This window comes from Pseudonaja textilis, chromosome 1 (genome assembly GCF_049901715.1).
Source record: "Pseudonaja textilis isolate UNSWEBS1 chromosome 1, rPseTex1.2, whole genome shotgun sequence".
Classification (NCBI taxonomy): Eukaryota; Metazoa; Chordata; class Lepidosauria; order Squamata; family Elapidae; genus Pseudonaja; species Pseudonaja textilis.
In genome coordinates, this window is record NC_141990.1 from 173,736,846 (window position 1) to 173,754,541 (window position 17,696).

Sequence of the window (17,696 nt, forward strand, 5' to 3'; positions counted from 1 at the left end):
AGTTTCTACCCTAATACCTTGATCACTGCACCAAACTGGCTCTCAAGCTTTAGGTGACTTTATTATCTTCAATTTAACAGAAATTCTGCTTTCATACATAGAATTCTTTATATGAAGGGTGGATGGAATTGGCTGGTTGCAGAACATATCCTAGTGCAGATATTTTTTTATTATTACTTACAGACAAGCAACACTCCAGAATAGTTGAAACTGTTCATGTAATACTGTTGATTAATTGAATACCAGATGCGTTTATGAGACATAGGATCCACATTGCAGACTTGGAAATAATGTCTGAATCAGTATGTTCTTTACCATTGAATTATCTATCACACTACATCGGTTCTCTTACAGAACAGATGGCAGAATCTTATTTGAATGTATTTGTGTAATCCGTATTTGGTTCACTGAAAGAATTCACACACAAGCACACACATCAATTAAAAACAGCTTAGAGATTTAATCCAAAAAGCTTAAATTTCTGGCAATACCATTTTCATATGGATTCCAACCTAGAGGGGAGGGGAATCTGCTTTGCAACAAAGATAGGTTATTCTTTTGCACTTTCACCCCATTAGGAGAAAATATTGAAGAACTGTGTTTTTTTTCACCTGTTGTGCATTAGCTTCTTTTTGTACTGAAGTTCCACACTGAATGTCCAGGCATAAACCTGTCCCATCTTGCTTTGAGTCCTTTAATTTAACCATATTATGTTTGTTGTAAGTCACCCACAATTTCTTAAGATGTACAGTCATTTACATAAATATTTTAACAGACAAAATTGTACACATGGATCTTTTCAAGGATAATATATGTGTGTTTGTATTCTAAAGTTTTTATTCAGAACATGGATTGATAAATGAAATCCAGATAGAAGTGATGTTTATAAAGACACAGAAACATTGATATCTGATTAATATATTTCTATGTGGTTTTTAGTCTTATATTTAAAACTACATTTATGTCTTTTAGATATGCTCAGAAGTGCATTAAAAGGCACTGGAGAAACTGCTCCTTTTCTACACAATATTCCTACTTGCCCTTATAACAATTCTTATGCAAATGAACAGTGGCTATATAGCTCATAGACTCAAGTGAGTGTCCACAGCAAACCAAGATGTCAAAATAACAAGCACGTCATCACATAAAAGCTGTGATTATTGATCCCTTTGGGGGAAGAAAGCGGTGGCTTTTGTGTAATATCATCCTACATTTTGGCTCTTGCACCTTTTGCCTCATCCTTCTCCCCCCAAAAGTACCCTCATTTTCTGGAATTAAACAATGTAGTAATATGGCAGAGAGTTTGAAAAGAAAGAGTGATATGGCTTGCTCTATGCTTCTGAATGTTTTTATCCTACAAGTGGAATAAAGTATTCTGGAGGTCTACACATTGACTGGATTCATATATACTATATAGTGCATTTAATCTTGGTTTATGAAACATGCCACTGTTTAATTAAGTTCAGTCAGTGCTTCCACAGTTCCACACTGTGGAAAAAGATCCTCAATCTTTCTAGGCTGGTGGGCACATTTGGAAATGTTGAGAACATTGGCTGCTGGAATTGCTTGGCCATTAACAAAATGACTGCTGTGGGGGATAGAAGCTACTATAGTGCAATGAGTTTAGCAGAACCTGCTTGACATCCTCTCTAAAAGATAAGGCAGCTGCAGCTCACTGGGGAGGTTTGCAGAGGTATCTAGGAGCAAATGCTGGAGGGCAAGAGGGTGAGTAGAGGCTCTAATCACACTCCTTGCCCTCCAGCATGTGCTCCTACCTGGGGCTCATTTAGGTGAGAAATCAAGACAATGTTGGAAGTTCATGCTTTGCTTGGCAAAGTGCTAGCTAGAAAACCTGGTGGGGGCAGTTCAGTGGACACCAGTGGAAATGCCCGGAGGTACAACTGGCGCTTTTGCCGCACCACATTCAGGATCCCAGCCATAACCTTCATTTTACAAGTCGCAACCTGGTGCTAAATTACAAATCCCCCTTTCCGGTTGAACGTGGAATCGACGAGTCCAGCTATCACCGTTTTCTATTGAGGCGGCTCAGCAGCAAAACACGCACTGAAGAGGGAAGGGCGAAAGAGCAGAGAAGCAACGAGTTCTTCCACGCCCGGGAAGACTTTTCTGACGGCTGAAGGGGCGCGCGATTCGGGCGCGGGTGAAGTAGAGTCAGGGAGGCGCAGCTGAAATTACCCACAATTCTTTCTCCAGCCCCTGCAAAGAGGTGGAGGTTAGGGTTTAGTTTTGCGCGCGCGCGCGCGCACACACACACACATACATACAAACCTCTGCAAGCGGGGATGGGGGGGTGTGTTGGCGACGGAAAGATGAGAAAAGGAGGGAAAAAGGCGCGGATGGTAAACGCATGCGCTCTTTATCGCCGGCGAAAGGGGAACCCGTCCCCTTTTCATCTGAACCCCATGCTCCTTGCAACGTTGCTCGTCGTTTGACAGTCAAACCACCCTCTGTTCTCAGAGCTGCAAAGCCCGCCCTTACTCTTCCTTTCCCCGTTGCCCCCCGAGAGAAAGCGCCGCCGCCTCCTTTTCCCGGGCGCTGGCTTTTGACTACGCGGTGGCAACTCCCCGCGTTTGCCTTTCCCTGCTGACTCAAGCCCGCGGGAGAAATGGGAGCAGAAGGCGCAGAGGAGGATTGAAGGGATGCCGTCCCTCCGCCTCTTGAGCAGGGTTGTGCCCTTTCCCGGCTGCCCCCACCCTCTCTCTCCCTCTGTGGGAAGAAAAGGGGCTCGCGCCCAGCGGAGGCGAAGTGGGCGCTTGTGAGGAGCGGGCGGGAGGAGAAAGGGACGCGTCCTCCGGGTCGAAGCTGAAGGGGGTCGCGGGCGGATGAAGCAGCCCCCCGCCGCCAGGAGGAGCCGGATTCCGCAAGGACTCGGGGCAGCGGCTCCGCCCCTCTCTCTCTTTCTCTCGCCAACTCCGGTCCTCCTCCAGCATTCTCCAGGGGCGCCGCTGGAGGGAGGGAGGTGCTGCAGAGGCAGCGTGGTGCATGGGAGAAGCGCGCCGAGGCCAGAAAGCCTCGCCTCCCGGAGCGCGGACCCTGGAGGAAAAACCCCCTCCTGCACCTGGGCTTTTTTGCCTGCTGCTTTCAAGCCTCCAGGGGCTGGCCGCGGACTGCGTGGCTTCTCGTAAGTCTGAGGGGGAGTCACCGCCTTTTGGGGCGGGGGGGCGGGAGAGGGTCTTGTTATGTTGGCGTTTTGGCTCACCTCTGCTGCTGCACTGGCCGCGGGTGGGTAGGTGGGTGGAAGGAAGGAGGGAGAAGTTGCTTTGTTTGCGTGGGCTGCTGGGGGGTTGGGGTGGCGCTGGCAGTCTCCCCCGTCCTTTCTTCCTCTACATCATAGCATCTTTGGGAGGCTAAGAACCAGAAGCGAATGAGTCAGTCATTATGCGTGCGTGCGGCTCTCATGGCTGTGGGAACATTATTATGTCATTTCCTAGGCTTAGCATCCTTTTCGTGTCAAGAGGGGAAAACCTTTTGGTGGCCGAGGTCGTTTGTGATCCGAAGTCGGCTGGGACTGCAGCCTTATCTGTTCACATTTCCCCCTGCGAGGTGTAATGGCAGATGTATCAGATATCTCGGCTCTCCTCACAAATTCATTTGGGTTGCTGATGATGTGTCAATGTACGCACAGAGGGCATTGCGAAAGGATTTCCGTATGAAAGACCGGTCATTTTCCCCAAATTCCCTCGGGATTTATAATTACTATGTGAAAACGGCAACAAACTAATACAATTATTCTTTGGACATGAAGTTTCGGGAATCAGACTGAGTCAGTGGAAACATTGGCTTGAAAGGTTTCCTTTGGCAAAGAATTAGATGGGGGGGGGGGATTGTAAGAAAAGCCAGAAAGTGTTTAAGTGAATGTAATGCCAACAATTCTCAGAAATTATTTGAATGTTATATTGGATATCAATTGTCATATATAATCATTAGTTTATAGCAATTTAGTTCAGTGGTGGTTTACCTGACTTCAACCTTCCTTATTGATTATATTGATTATTCATTACAAGGCCTAGATTTTTAGATAGGAGCTTGTATTGTAAACAGGGAAGGATTCCTTTTTGGTTAATTTAAAATGCCAATGCTAGCAATATTTGATGGGTTACTTTGATATTGTGGATCTTTGTTATTCATATTTTTGATATTTTTCCTGCTTTGTATGAGTTTTTTCCCCCAACCTCTTTAAGAAACTGCAACTGTTTAATTCTTTTTAAGAAATTGCACTAAAGTCAGGAATTATAGGAGGCTATTATTAAAATACATAGACAAATAATTTTTCCTATGCTTGAAAAAATAGGGCTGCTGCTGCTGCTTATCTTTGAATATATTACATGCAGATGCACACACACACACACACACACACACACACACACACACACACAGTATACCATACTTATTGCTTTGGTTGATTTTTTTTTAAAAAAACCCTTTTTTACATTTATCAACTTCTTATCTAATTTCAGGGGATTTTGAGTGTTATATAGTTGGCTGTTGGCTTCAAATGCTTATAAAAATCTGTAATACTGTAAATGCTTTTACTACTTGTTTTTAATGATTATAATAACTAGTTAATTTGAGGGAAAGAAAATTTTAACTGAAAACTTTCAGATCCGCTTTGTTTATCCAATGTTTTCTTTAAAAAAAACAAAACCAACCCCCCCCCCCCAAAAGTGTAGTTAAAAATGATGAAATAGTTTATGTAACTTGTCAGTTTCACTATTGCTGTTGAGTCAAATATAGTCCAAGGTCACTACCATACAGGGATTTACAGTTAGAAAGGAAGTTGTCAGATATACAATTGAATTGTATCATAATAGCGTCATTGGTGAGGATAAGTATGAAATACATGCATCTACCTTAAACCGGAAGAATAATCCTTAGATGTAATCAACAAAAGAAAATTGAAGGGATGGAAGCAATGAGTAAAGAAGCAGCTTTATTCAAGAAACTACCATTACTATTAAGGATAAGTTTCACACATAACAAAACAACAGTACATTTTTTCCCAAAATGGTATAGGCATGAGCTTATTAGACAGGACAAAAATTGTATCTTTTGTAACACAGACTATTTAGTATAGGTAGCTTTATCAGAAATCAAGAGCTAAAATCTTCTGATAAGATATTCATGTTCAACCAATAGTTTGTTAACTAATTTCAGTGCTATCAATTTGTGTGTGAACTTTGCTCAGAAAACTTTTTAAGTAGGATAAAAAAATGCATCCTTGCATTGTAAGCAAAATTTCCTCAAAAAGGTTAAATATATTCACTTTCAATATAGTGAAATTCAAATATGCCAAAACTGAGTTTCAAAATTGCTATGTTTGATGACATTTCACCTTGTAAAACATGAATTTCTAGACATTTGTTCAAAGACATGGAATAGTTATGGCCCATGAAAAAGATTTGTTAAGGTACTGAACTACTAATTGTTATTGCAACTCACCAACAATAATTCATATATATACATTTGGAAACAAACTCCACTAAATTTAGTCAGATTTTTAGCCAGGTATGTGTATAAAAGGCAAAAGTTTTTTTTACACTCAAAACAGATACTCCGAAAAACATTAGAATTACTAGCTTGAATTACATTCTGCAAGTATAATAAAAGTATTTAGATATTACAGTAATCAAGATAGTACAGTAATCAAATAATGTGCCTGAGTGAGTGATGACTTTAGAAATAAACATTTGTTAACTTATTTTTATGGAAATTAGTCAGGAGGCTAAGTATTACAGATAAAATTTCTTAATACAATATATTACGACCTATATGTACTGGTACTTAGAAAGTCTTTTTGGATTGACCTGTAAACATTTTTGGAGCTGAATGGTGCATTTAGCCTTTGAGAGGCTTTACTTCAAAAAAATCACTATTCTAAAGAAATAAATAGCGTACTAAATTTATTTTATATTTAAACTTAATTGACATTTCATCAGTCAAATAGATACAATTAATATGGCTTTTCTCTATGGATTCCCTATTTTTCCGTTGGTCATATTAAAACTTATAATTTGGCAGCTAAAATTGAAAAGTTTTTGGAGGTTGAAATAAAATATTTTGGGTGCCATATATGTCCTTCACCCCTACTTTAAATACCACATCTGTTCCAAATGGGAAAATGTGTAATAAGGCTAAGGTGGAAATTGTAGAGAATTTAGGAAATTTCTGTAGTAAAGATTTATGGCATCTCCATTGCATTGCCTGGGTATCATTGTAGTGATATAAAATTTGTTTGTGCCACTTTTATTTTGGCACAACAATGGTTGGGAGGATTCTAGAAGGTATTATAAATTGCTAGTGTGGAAATAGTCTTTGTGAAAGGGCTTGTCATTCTTGGTTTTGATGCCACTCTGAAAGCAGCAGTATTCAACATCAACTGTATTGAAGACCTAAATTCTGTCTCAGATGAAAGTGCTCTGAAGCAATTTTGGGGTCTTTTTGAGATGTTGTGACTTTATTTCATTTTTGGAATAAACCTTCCTCAAACCTTCCCACAGCTTCAGACCCTTTAAGAGAAGTCCCAGTGATGGCTTTGTACTTAGGTTTTGGCAGAGTCTACAGAAAGCTAAGAAGCATGAATCTGACAAATATTTTCTCTTTCTTCTTTCTGTCAGCACTGAATCTTTTATTCTCCCATGAGCTGTTCAGAGCATCCAGGAGTGGGAGGTGCTTCAGTCTCCGCATGTCTAGGCTGGGCTTAATTTGTGGAACGCTCCTCCCCCTCCACAGTACTCCTCCCCAGCGTTCCCCAGTTTTTGCTCAGCCTCATGAGAGATAGGCAGTGCTTGTGATTCTTCCTTGGCCGAAACAGGAAAAATTCTTTCGTTGCCAGCAGGTTTGACAGTTAATCAGCTTGTCTTTAGCCTATTCCATTCCGATTTCTCAAGTTGGCTCGCATTGTAGAGATCGCAGCCAGACAGGTCCAACTTAGGGAAGTGCCAATTCGCGCCCCAAAGCGGCGAGAGGCTTCAGCGCTGCTTTGCGCCCCTCCCCACAGTCCGATATTTCTACCCCTGCCATTTCAACTGATTGCCGCAGCGTTTTCTTTTAATCAATCAGCGGTGAGTTTTCGCTCCAAACTGAGTCGTATCGCTCTTCCCCCCCTCTGAAGGCCATTGGAGTGGGGGATTCAAACACTTGGTACCTTTCACCCTTCCCCGCCGCTTAGCCTCATAGAAAAAAGCCATCGGAGGCTATTCATTTACAATGCGGGAGTTTGCTGCTGAGGAGCGTGCCAAAAGATTAATGGCCGGAGGCCATCTTTTCTTTCAAGACCTCGTGGCCGTGCGCTCGTATTCCTTCTCGTGCTGTGTGAGGTAGCTCTGCTCGGAGCAGAGGTTGCCTTCAGATATTCTGGGAACCATTATACCCTCGTCTTGGTTTGTTCTTCATTCGAGGCTATTCTTACATTTAAATTGTTGGCTTAACCCTCACAGCCCAATCAACCCAGCGGCACAACAGCGAGCACCCAGGCCTGTGTCCGCCTGTGCAGGGAAGCTGTTGAAGGCCTCTACCCTTATCAATCTGGGCCTTTAGGCGTTCGCAATTTGGCTGTTTGGTTTTGCTCTGCACGCAACATCGTGCCACTTAATTAACATTCTTATACTTATTAACATATATATATATATATATATATATATATATATATATATATATATATACACACACACATATATACACATACATATATACATATACATATATACATATACATATATATATATATATATATATATATATATATATATATATATATATATATATTATGTAATAATAATAATAATAATGATAATTTTCTCTTCAGTATAATATTTTAATTTCAATAAAATATTATTAATGAGATAGGACTCATTTTAGATAAGTATTATTCAAAACAAAACAAAACAAAAAGGCAATAAAATCATCATCAGGGCAACTGGTCTATCCTCAGGTCAGGCTCTGGGCGTGCCAACTGCCTTCACAGTATTGCATTGTATAACAAGCATACTGCAATTCCAATTTGAATCAAAATGGCAGACGGTAGCAGCTCTCAGACCTCATCCTTGAAGGCAAAAGCCAAATCTCAACACAAACCTAAGCAGGCTAAGGGGAATTCTAAAGCCTCAGAAAGGGACGCTACCAGGCGCCATAAAGCCTTACAAAAACAGATAGATAAGCGCACTTGGGAGGTGCACAAAGTCTCACAGGACTTCCCCTCCTCCAGTCCAGGTCCGTCTACCTCTTCCCACTCTCCTCCTCCCCTAGAGCTCTCCCTCTCATCCAGGCACAGCTTGGCTCCCCAAGGCCAACAGGCCCAAGTGCCTGGGACACCGACCACGCGAAGGGCTCCCGAAGCCACATTCACTCCGACGGCTGCTGGTCTTCGTCAGGGCGATTAGTCTTACTGAGGAGGTTCCAGAGAGGATGAAAGCCTGGATGGAGCTGGCAATCCGCCAGGGAATCGCAGCAGGGCTTCAGCACACAGTTATGACCAGGGAATAACCTGTGATCACCGATCATGATTCCCAATCACTGAGGTCATTAACCAGGTTGGAGCAGCACTATACCCAGGTACATTTACAGGGGGAGGTCCCCCTCCAAGGGCCGACGGAGGAGGATGAGGAGGAAGAAGTGGATCAAATTGATCGAATGGAAGAGATTGAATCAGGATCAATACATGACAGCGAGCCCCTGTCAGAAGCAGACCCCTTAGGGGAATGTCTGAGGATGAGGGTCTTTTCCTGACCAACCTGTTTTTACAGGCTTATTCTGCCCACATCTTTTCAGATCTCTCTTGTTTAAGGCAAAAAATATTGCACGCCTAAACAAGTTAACCCCTTCCACCACCCCAACTCCTTTGGAAGAGGGACCAGAGGATCTGATTTTCAACCAACCAGTAGATGAAGCAGAGGTGTTCCCAGTTCCTCCCATGTTTTCGGACCTGGTACAAAAGCAGTGGGCCTCTGCAGCGGTGTACTCATCCCCCACTGGATATGACAGGAAATATTTCAATTTGGCCCCTGATTTCTCCAAATTATTGAATACTCCCGAGATAGATAAACCTATAGTGGGATTAGCGTCCTCCCCCATTCCAAGTGATGCACTGGAGGCATTAAAGCTGGAGGAAAAACAGGCTGAGCTAGCCCTACGCAGAGCCCATCAGTCTGACGCATGGGCCATCAGAGCAGCCATGGCCGCCTCCTTCTTCACCCGTTCGTCTCTCAGATGGCTCCGCCTCTTACAGGAACATGTCCCTAATTCTAACCTTAGAGCGCACCAAGATATTGCTAAACTTATTGCAGCGGCTGAATTTTCAGCTGATGCAACTTATCATGCAGTCAAGTTTTCAGCCAGGGCCATTACTTCACATGTCACAGCCTGACGCTTGCTATGGTTAAAACATTGGCAAGCCGACTTTAAGTACAAATGCAAGCTGGCTTCATCCCCAATTGTGGAGACAGACTATTTGACCCTTCCCTTGATCTGCTACTAATCGAAACCTGTAACAAAAAGAAAATTCTTCCTTCCCTTTTTCGGAAGTCAGATCCTAGAAACCCCCAGTCCTTTCGGAGGGGATCCTTTTGACCCTTTTACCAGGGATCCTTTTCACCCAGATACCAGAGACCCCCATCATTCAGACCAGGGTAGCAGCCAGATAGGTCTGACTTCGGGGATAGGAGCAAGAAGGGGTGGTCAATCCAAAAGATCCTTTCAGGGAGCAGGAAACAGGCCTTTTCGGTGTCCAAGATAATTCCCGGGACCTGACCCCCATTGGCGGATGCCTTAAATTATTTGCCGACCAATGGGACTCCTCAACCTCTGATTCCTGGGTCAGAGACATGATCAGATTTGGCCTTGCGCTGGAGTTTCAATCCACTCCCCCAGATTTTTTCATGTCATGCCCTCTCCAGAGACCTGGTTAAATGTAATCTCATGGAATCGGCTATCCAACGCCTACTGGATATACGAGCCATCCAACCAGTAGCTACCACTCAACGAGGGCGAGGTTTCTATTCACATCTTTTTGTAGTTCCCAAAAGTTCAGGGGGTGGAGAGCGATATTAGACCTGAAACGTCTCAACCGTTTCTTAGTGTATCGCAAGTTTAAAATGCATACCCTGCAATCTATCTTACTTGGCATCAGAAAAGGGGATGTCCTCACGTCCATAGACTTGACAGATGCGTACCTGCATATTGCTATTTGGCCTTCCCACTATAAATTTCTGAGATTCTGTTATAATAATCACCATTTTGAATATGTGGCCCTTCCTTTCGGACTAGCTTCTGCCCCTAGGACCTTCACAAAGATTCTTGCAGCGCTAGTTGTCATCTCCGGGACATCCCCGTGCAACTCCAGTGTTATCTTGATGACATCTTGATTTTGTCATCTTCTGCCCATCAAGCAGTGAAAGACACTCAGAACACATTACAATCCCTACAAAAACATGGCTTCTCAATAAATTGGAAAAAGAGTCAACACCATCGACTCGGTTAACCCACCTGGGGGCTATCATAGATACGGTGGAAGGCAAGGTTTACCTGTCACCAGATAGACTAGACAGCATTCAGCAATTAGTTAAAGAGATCAGGGATTTTAAGAGGGTGTCCCTAGCTGATCTATCAAAGTTGTTAGGCAAGATGATTTCATGTATCTCTATCATCCCTTGGGCCCAGCTCCACACTAGATCTCTCCAGTGGTTCCTGCTTCCGTACCAGCGCTCCAGCCGAGGCAACTCCAAACACAAGGTCAGGGTACCACCAAAGGTCCTCATATCTCTCCTCTGGTGGACCAGACCAGCCATCAACAGAAGTTGCCTCTTCAAGGAGCCACACAGACTTACCATCACCACCGATGCCAGCCTGTTTAGATGGGGAGCTCACATTCAATCGCTTACAACCCAAGGCCGCTGGTCCGCCATAGAACAGTCGTGCACCATAAACTGTCTGGAGCTTCGAGCAGTACACCTGGCTCTCCGCAGCTTCCTTTCTCAGGTACGTGATCAGCACATACTAATACTGACCAACAACGTAACAGCCAAAGCTCACATAAACAAACAGGAGGGCACACAGTCGAAACATCTCACACGAGAAGCGGAGCGCTTGTGTCGTTGGGCGGAGACCAACCTACTTTCCATCAGAGCAGAGCACATTTCGGGTCTGTCGAATACACAGGCAGACTGGCTGAGCAGGGCCACCATTGATCAATTGGAGTGGTGCCTCCATCCGACTCTGTTTCAAGAGGCGGTCAGGACATTTGGACAGCTGGTGGTGGACCTGTTCACTTTCCCCCTCAACGCTCAGCTCCTGAGATTTTTTTCCAGGTATCCCTCGCAAGGAATGGAGAACTTCAATTCGCTCCGCTGTCATTGGCCCCCGGGACTTCTGTATGCATTCCTGCCACTTCCACTGATTTCCAAGGTCATCCAGAAATTGTTAGATGAGAGGGCGGAACTATTTCTAGTAGATCCTTACTGGCCCAGACGGCCATGGTTTGCAGACCTCCGCAGTCTCTCCATATCAGCTCCATGGAGAATCCCGCCAGCCAAGGTTTCATTAACTCAGGGGCCCCTTCAACATCCGGACCCTCAGTGGTTGCACCTGACCGTCTGGAGGTTGAGCAGAGATGTCTGAAGAGCGAAAAGTTTTCCAACAGAGTTATCGCCACTATCCTAGCCGCCAGACGTCCCTCAACAACTCGCATTTACAATGCCACATGGTCCAGTTTCTGCAAATGGTGTACCGAGTCTTGAATTGAGCCCATCTCTCCTGTGGCTCACATTCTTGAGTTCTTGCAAGAGGGACTTGACAAGGGATTATCACCTGATACGTTGAAAAGACAGGTGGCAGCCTTGGCGTCAGTTCTCACTTGTGAAGGCCTATTTTCTCTTGCCCTTCATCCATGCATACGGACTTTCCCTCGAGGAGCCACAAATTTACGCCCTCCAGTGGTACACCGTTATCCCACCTGGGACCTTAACAAGGTCCTTGTCGCACTCACTAAGGGCCCTTTCAAACCCTTGAAATCGTCAAGTCTACAATTTCTGATGTATAAAGTAGTTTTCCTTGTAGCGATCACTTCTGCTCATCGTATTTCGGAGATTGCAGTCTTGTCTATCAGACAAGATCTTTGTGTTTTCCATGCTGACCGGGTGGTCCTTCATCCTAATCCTACATTTATACCCAATATTAACTCGGCTTTTCATAGGGCACAAGAGCTGATACTTCCTAATTTTTGCCCCAGACCATCCCAAGGGATGGAACTGTAATGGCATAGGCTTGGTGTGAGGTGTGCATTGCAAATATATATAAACCGCACAGCGGCTTTCAGAAAAACGGAGGCCTTATTCGTGTCCTTTCAGCCCAACACTCAGGGATGCAAGGTCTCACCTTCTACGATAGGACATTGGCTACGGGCCGCAATAGCGAAAACGTATCAGACTCAATCCCTGCAGGTGCCCAGGGGCATAACAGCTCATTCAACAAGGAGTGCTGCAACATTGGCAGCGTGGGCCACACAGGCACCAATAACTGAAATTTGTCGAGCCGCAACTTGAGCCTCCCCATCGCCATTCATTAGACATTATAAAATAGATGTGTTTGCATCCGCTGAGGCTTCGTTTGGCAGAAGAGTTCTGCAACGGGTCCACAGGGACCAGAAGGAGATTCCAGGACAGACACAGTCCCTCCCGTAGGACAGGCCAAGCTTTGGTATGTCCCACTCCTGGATGCTCTGAACAGCTCATGGGAGAAAGGGCATTGGTACTTACCTCACACGCCCGTTCTCCTTGAGCTGTGAAGAGGATCCAACCCCACCCCCTTTTTTCTGTCTGGTGGGACCCTGTTTCGGCCAACGAGTTGTTAGGGCATTGAGGACGAGGGCGGTTAAGAATCTCATCTTTGCCAAAATTGGGGAATGCTGGGGAGGAGTCCCGTGGAGGAGGAGGAGCGTTCCACAAATTAAGCCCAGCCTAGACATGCGGAGACTGAAGCACCTCCCACTCCTGGATGCTCTTCACAGCTCAAAGAGTACGGGCGTGTCAGGTAAGTACCAATGCCCTTTTTGTTTGCCTTCCTTTTCTTGGAGTGGAAGATGATGATTTTTGTCTTTGTAGCACCCACAGGGGGTCGATGACTTTCAAATCTTGTCAGCATTTCAGATTGGCAAAAGGAGAGACCGTAATGGGCTGATGTCCCCACCAGAGAAATAAAACAATTAAAACAGCTAAAATGCATCTTTTAAGGAAGGTTATGTTAAAAATATGCTGTCTTATCTTGGATAACAAAAAATTAAGATTCAAAGGAGACTATTCCAGAATCTGTTACCACTGTATCATTAAAAAATAATGCTGATATGATACAAATGGCCATGTATGATAATTGGCCCAATTTCTAGAACTCTGCAAAATATTTCAAGAGCTACTTTGTAAAGTATGTTGACAAGAGTGAAGCATCCTCTTGGAAACTCTGAGACGCACTTGATTCTGGAAAGCCCGGCCTAATTGGTTTGAGATAATTCCCAGGTCACTTGGACATATTGATACTTCTCTTCACTGGTAACCCCAGTGGAAGCATTGCCTGTGCGTACACATGGAGATAATCTAGAAACCTGCCATGGCAGCTGTGACAAGCCTTCCAGAAGACAGAGCTACTTCAGTGTTTAAATAAAATATGTGTTACTCCTGCAAGTTCCCTTTGCAAAGCACTTATTTGTGCAGGTCCTATGATTTATCTTACTTTCTAAGATAAAACTAAGACCCCTTGGAAAAAGTACAGTAAAGGGTCCAAACCATGGATGTTGTAGAATACTTCCCTATTCTTATATGGTGGTTTTAATTTCTGAACACATCCAGTTTGAATTTAATCCCATTTGTTTACTTGGAACTTTTGTAATATTCCTGTACGGAATCTCTGCCACCATCAGTACAAGGTTTTCTCTGGCATTGTTGATCTCTTATCCAGAAAAATAGGCTGCTTTGGATCAGTGGTCAATTGGCAAAAGTCAGGAAATCTAAAATACTTATATATATTTTCTCAATTGCTTTGATGAGCCTTAATTTGCATTTGATTTATCCTTATAGTTTGGATTTATCACTTGCTTTTTGTATAGGTTTCTTCCTTTTTTTTTTTTTTTTTGGTGCCTTCAAGTATGTGTTGACTCCTGGTGACTACCTGGATAAATGTCTGCAGTTTTCTTGACAAGATATTGGAAATGATTTGTTTTTGCTTGCTTCCAGGGTTAGGGTTAGAGAGTGTGACTAGTCCAAGGTCACCCAACTGGCTTCATGCCTAAAATGGGACTAGCATTCACAGACTTCTGGTTTTTAACCTGGTCCCTTAACCAGTACACCAAACTGTCTTTCTAGATGCTGCATAGCATATAGGTTGCAGCTGACCATTTTCCTAAGAGGAAATCTCTGGATCCATATTTGATGCTAAGCCATAATTTAGTTTGTTTTGTCATAATATATCAGTAAAATGTATTAATCTAGCTACTGGGAATTGGAAACAAATTGTTACCTAGCTTGAATGATAAATAGTGGTTTATTTAATGAACTATATTTAAACAAACAGTGGCTTAATGCAATACATGAATTAAATTGATAGGGGTATAATAACTAATACCCTGTTTTCCTGAAAATACAGCCTACACTGAAAGTAAGTCCTAGCTTGATTTTTACATCTGTGCCCAATATAAGCCCTACCCCCCAAAATAAGCCCTAATTAAGATCCCGCCCACTCTAGAGTGGATAGGTAAAAATTAAGCTAGGGTGGGGATCGGGGTGGTGGTGGAGCTGCCTTACTACTTACCTTTGGACAGTTAGAGCCAGGTCTTGCACACCCTGACAGCTGCCCTTGCTGGCCCATTTCTTCTGCAGCCAGCAAGGCTGGCAAGACTTTCCTGAATGCCTCTCTAGCTGATAACAAAGCTTTGGATCAATCCAGAGCTCTGTTATCGGCTGCAGAGGCCTTCAGGAAAGCCTTCAGGAAGCACTGGTATAAACAAAATAATGTATAGAATCTAAGCATCTGTGGGCAGGACAAGAAGTAATGGATGAAAACTTACCAAGGAAAGATCTAGAATTAATGAGAAATTTCCTGACAGAGAGGACAATTAATTAGAGGAACTGCTTCCTTTCAGAAGTTGTGGGTGCTCCATCACTAGAGGTTTTTAAAGAAGAGATTGGACAGCCATTTTTCTGGAACGATGTAGGGTAGGACTAGCAGACCTCCAAGGTCGCTTCCTACTCTATTTTTCTGTGTTCTGTAAGTTATATTTTTTATCTGGTTATACTGATGACCTGCCCTTGCTTGCTTTTTATGTTTTCTGTTTTTAATTTTGATTTTAATTTGTTTGTTTTTTTTCATTTGGTTTTAAGGGTTATTGCATTTTTATTATTTTTCTGCAGTTTATTGTTTGTATTTTTTTTTAACTATGCTACCCAGAATCACAAATGACTGACTATACAAAGTGAATAAATAAATACATGAAATTTTCAATAGGAATATGTGAAAGAAAAGGTATGTGTTAAAACATTTGTTTGAGCACAGAGTGTGTGTCCTTACTCATGCTGATGAATTCAGATGAACAGCTATAATAGCATAATACTGAAACATGTATATATGTAACATGTATGTGATATTGTAGAAGCAGCTATATTCATACCCTCTGGATTATGCATCTCTCTCTCTCTCCCTCCCCCCCCATCACTATCACTGTATCTTTAGGTGGCCACACTCTTTTTGTGATGTAATGTACCTTCATAAATGATCAAGCAGTATTATAAAATGGCAATTGTGTAGCTCTGAGCAATAATCCATAGTGAATTGCAAACTCTGTGACTCTTATTTGAGGTATCCTTTGCTTGATTTCAGCATCTTTTAAATACTGTGATTTAGCTATTTGAGATGTATCTATTCTATAACATTCAATAGTATTGTTGCATTGTGGCTCTTTCCCCTGATGCTTGATAATACATTTGATGTTGTAGAAACTCTTTTAGTTTTCTTGAATCTCAGTATTTTTGTGACTTACTTGTAATAGAATCACAGAACATAAGAATTGGATAGCATTTTGGAAATCATCTAATATAACACCTTGTGACTAGCCTTAACATGGCATTAATTTTATGTTTTAATTTTGGCTGAGGTGGTTGGAAGATGTGGCAAAATTTGCAGAATATTAAGACTCTATAAGTGTGCATACAGTGCACTTGAATATTTTATATAGTTTTTATTAGATTATTTATATCCCTTCAGATTGAGACCCAACACTTTTTTTAATGAAGCAACTGGATTACCTTCAAAGGTGAGAGTAGTAAACTCTGCAAGGCTTTGGTTATTATTTAAATTCACAACTAGAAATTATAAGCTGCCTTAGGAAAACTTGACTTTGAAAAGGCAATATTTATTTATCAGGTTTATTTACCTGTACCTGTAATTTTGCTTATTTTATTGGCTATTCAGTTGCTTGTATACAACTTTAATTCTACAGAACAGAACAGAATACCTTACTGGCCAAGTGTGACTGAACGCCCAAGGAATTTTCCTCTGATGCATAAGCTCTCAGTGTAATACAAATAACAAAGTAATACAATCATAAATAATAGGAGAAGGTGATTAAAAAAGATGACAAGGATAATAGTAATAGAGCCATACTACATGAGTAAATATCCTTTAGATATAAGACATTACTGTGGTAATTACGTTCATCAGAGTGATGGCACAAGGAAAAAACCCTGTCTTTGTGTCTAGTTGTTTTGGCATTCAATGCCCTACAGGGTGTCCTGAGTGGATTTTTGTCCAATATGTGAGGAGTCTAAATATTTTCTCAGCCCTCTTTCTGGCCTGTGTAGTAAACAGGTCCTCAATGGAAGGCAGGCTGGTTTCAGGTTTTTTTTCCTGCGGTCCTAACTATCTATTGAAGTCTGTACCTGTCTTGTTTAATTGCTGGGCCAAACCAAACAGTTATAGAAGTACAAATGACAGATTCAATAATTCCATGTAGAACTGTATCAAAAACTCCTGGGGCAGTCTGAACTTTCTGAGTTGACATAGGAAGAACATTCTTCGTTGTGCCTTTTTAATGATGGTTTTAATGTTAGGTGTCCATTTCAAATCTTGTGAGATTCTAGAATCCTAAAACTTGAAGGACTCTACTTTTGATACTGTGTTGACCTTTTCCATGATTAATTGGCCTAAATATTCAGGAGAACTGCAGAGTTTTGCTATGCAGGTGCAGTGCCAATGGAATTGATAATTGTCTGACAGCAGCAGAAGCATCAGGCCTGTAGATGCAGACACAATTCTTAAGGCTTAAGATTAGGATCCTATCATGATCCTATTAAAGCACATTGGCTTCAAGTCTCAGTAGGGGATGCATTTTGAAGTGCCAAACAAGATCATAAGAGAATTTGATTGAATGATTGCATAAGCCTTCAGATTTTTTTTTTGTGAGGCCCGAGTTATATGCCATATAATGGCTTGGCAACTGTTTTCACTGTGAACAATTTAACTGCTGCTGGGAATGTACAAAATAATTCGAGTCAAGGATTTGAGCAGAAAGAATCCACTAAGAATCTTAGATATTTGATTGAGCACTCTGCTGAAGCAGATGTTGGCCTTCAAAGAACCGGGATAGAAGAGTATTGATGAAGAACCAGGATAGAAGCTTCCTGAGAATGAACTCAGTTACAGTG

General features: G+C 42.3%; 1 protein-coding gene across 3 annotated transcripts in view; it reads left to right on the forward strand.

Moving 5' to 3' along the window:
- Nucleotides 1–2,985: 2,985 nt before the first annotated feature.
- The window catches only part of HECW2 (HECT, C2 and WW domain containing E3 ubiquitin protein ligase 2), a 200,542-nt gene continuing 185,831 nt past the window's right edge, over nt 2,986–17,696 (forward strand). For 2 of the 3 annotated variants that reach the window (XM_087919770.1, XM_087919769.1), the window contains exon 1: nt 3,010–3,142. The gene's annotated coding sequence lies outside the window, so the exon portion shown is untranslated. Of the gene's footprint in view, nt 3,143–17,696 lie in introns of all 3 variants that reach the window. The other variant, XM_026696872.2, reaches the window with a different exon arrangement.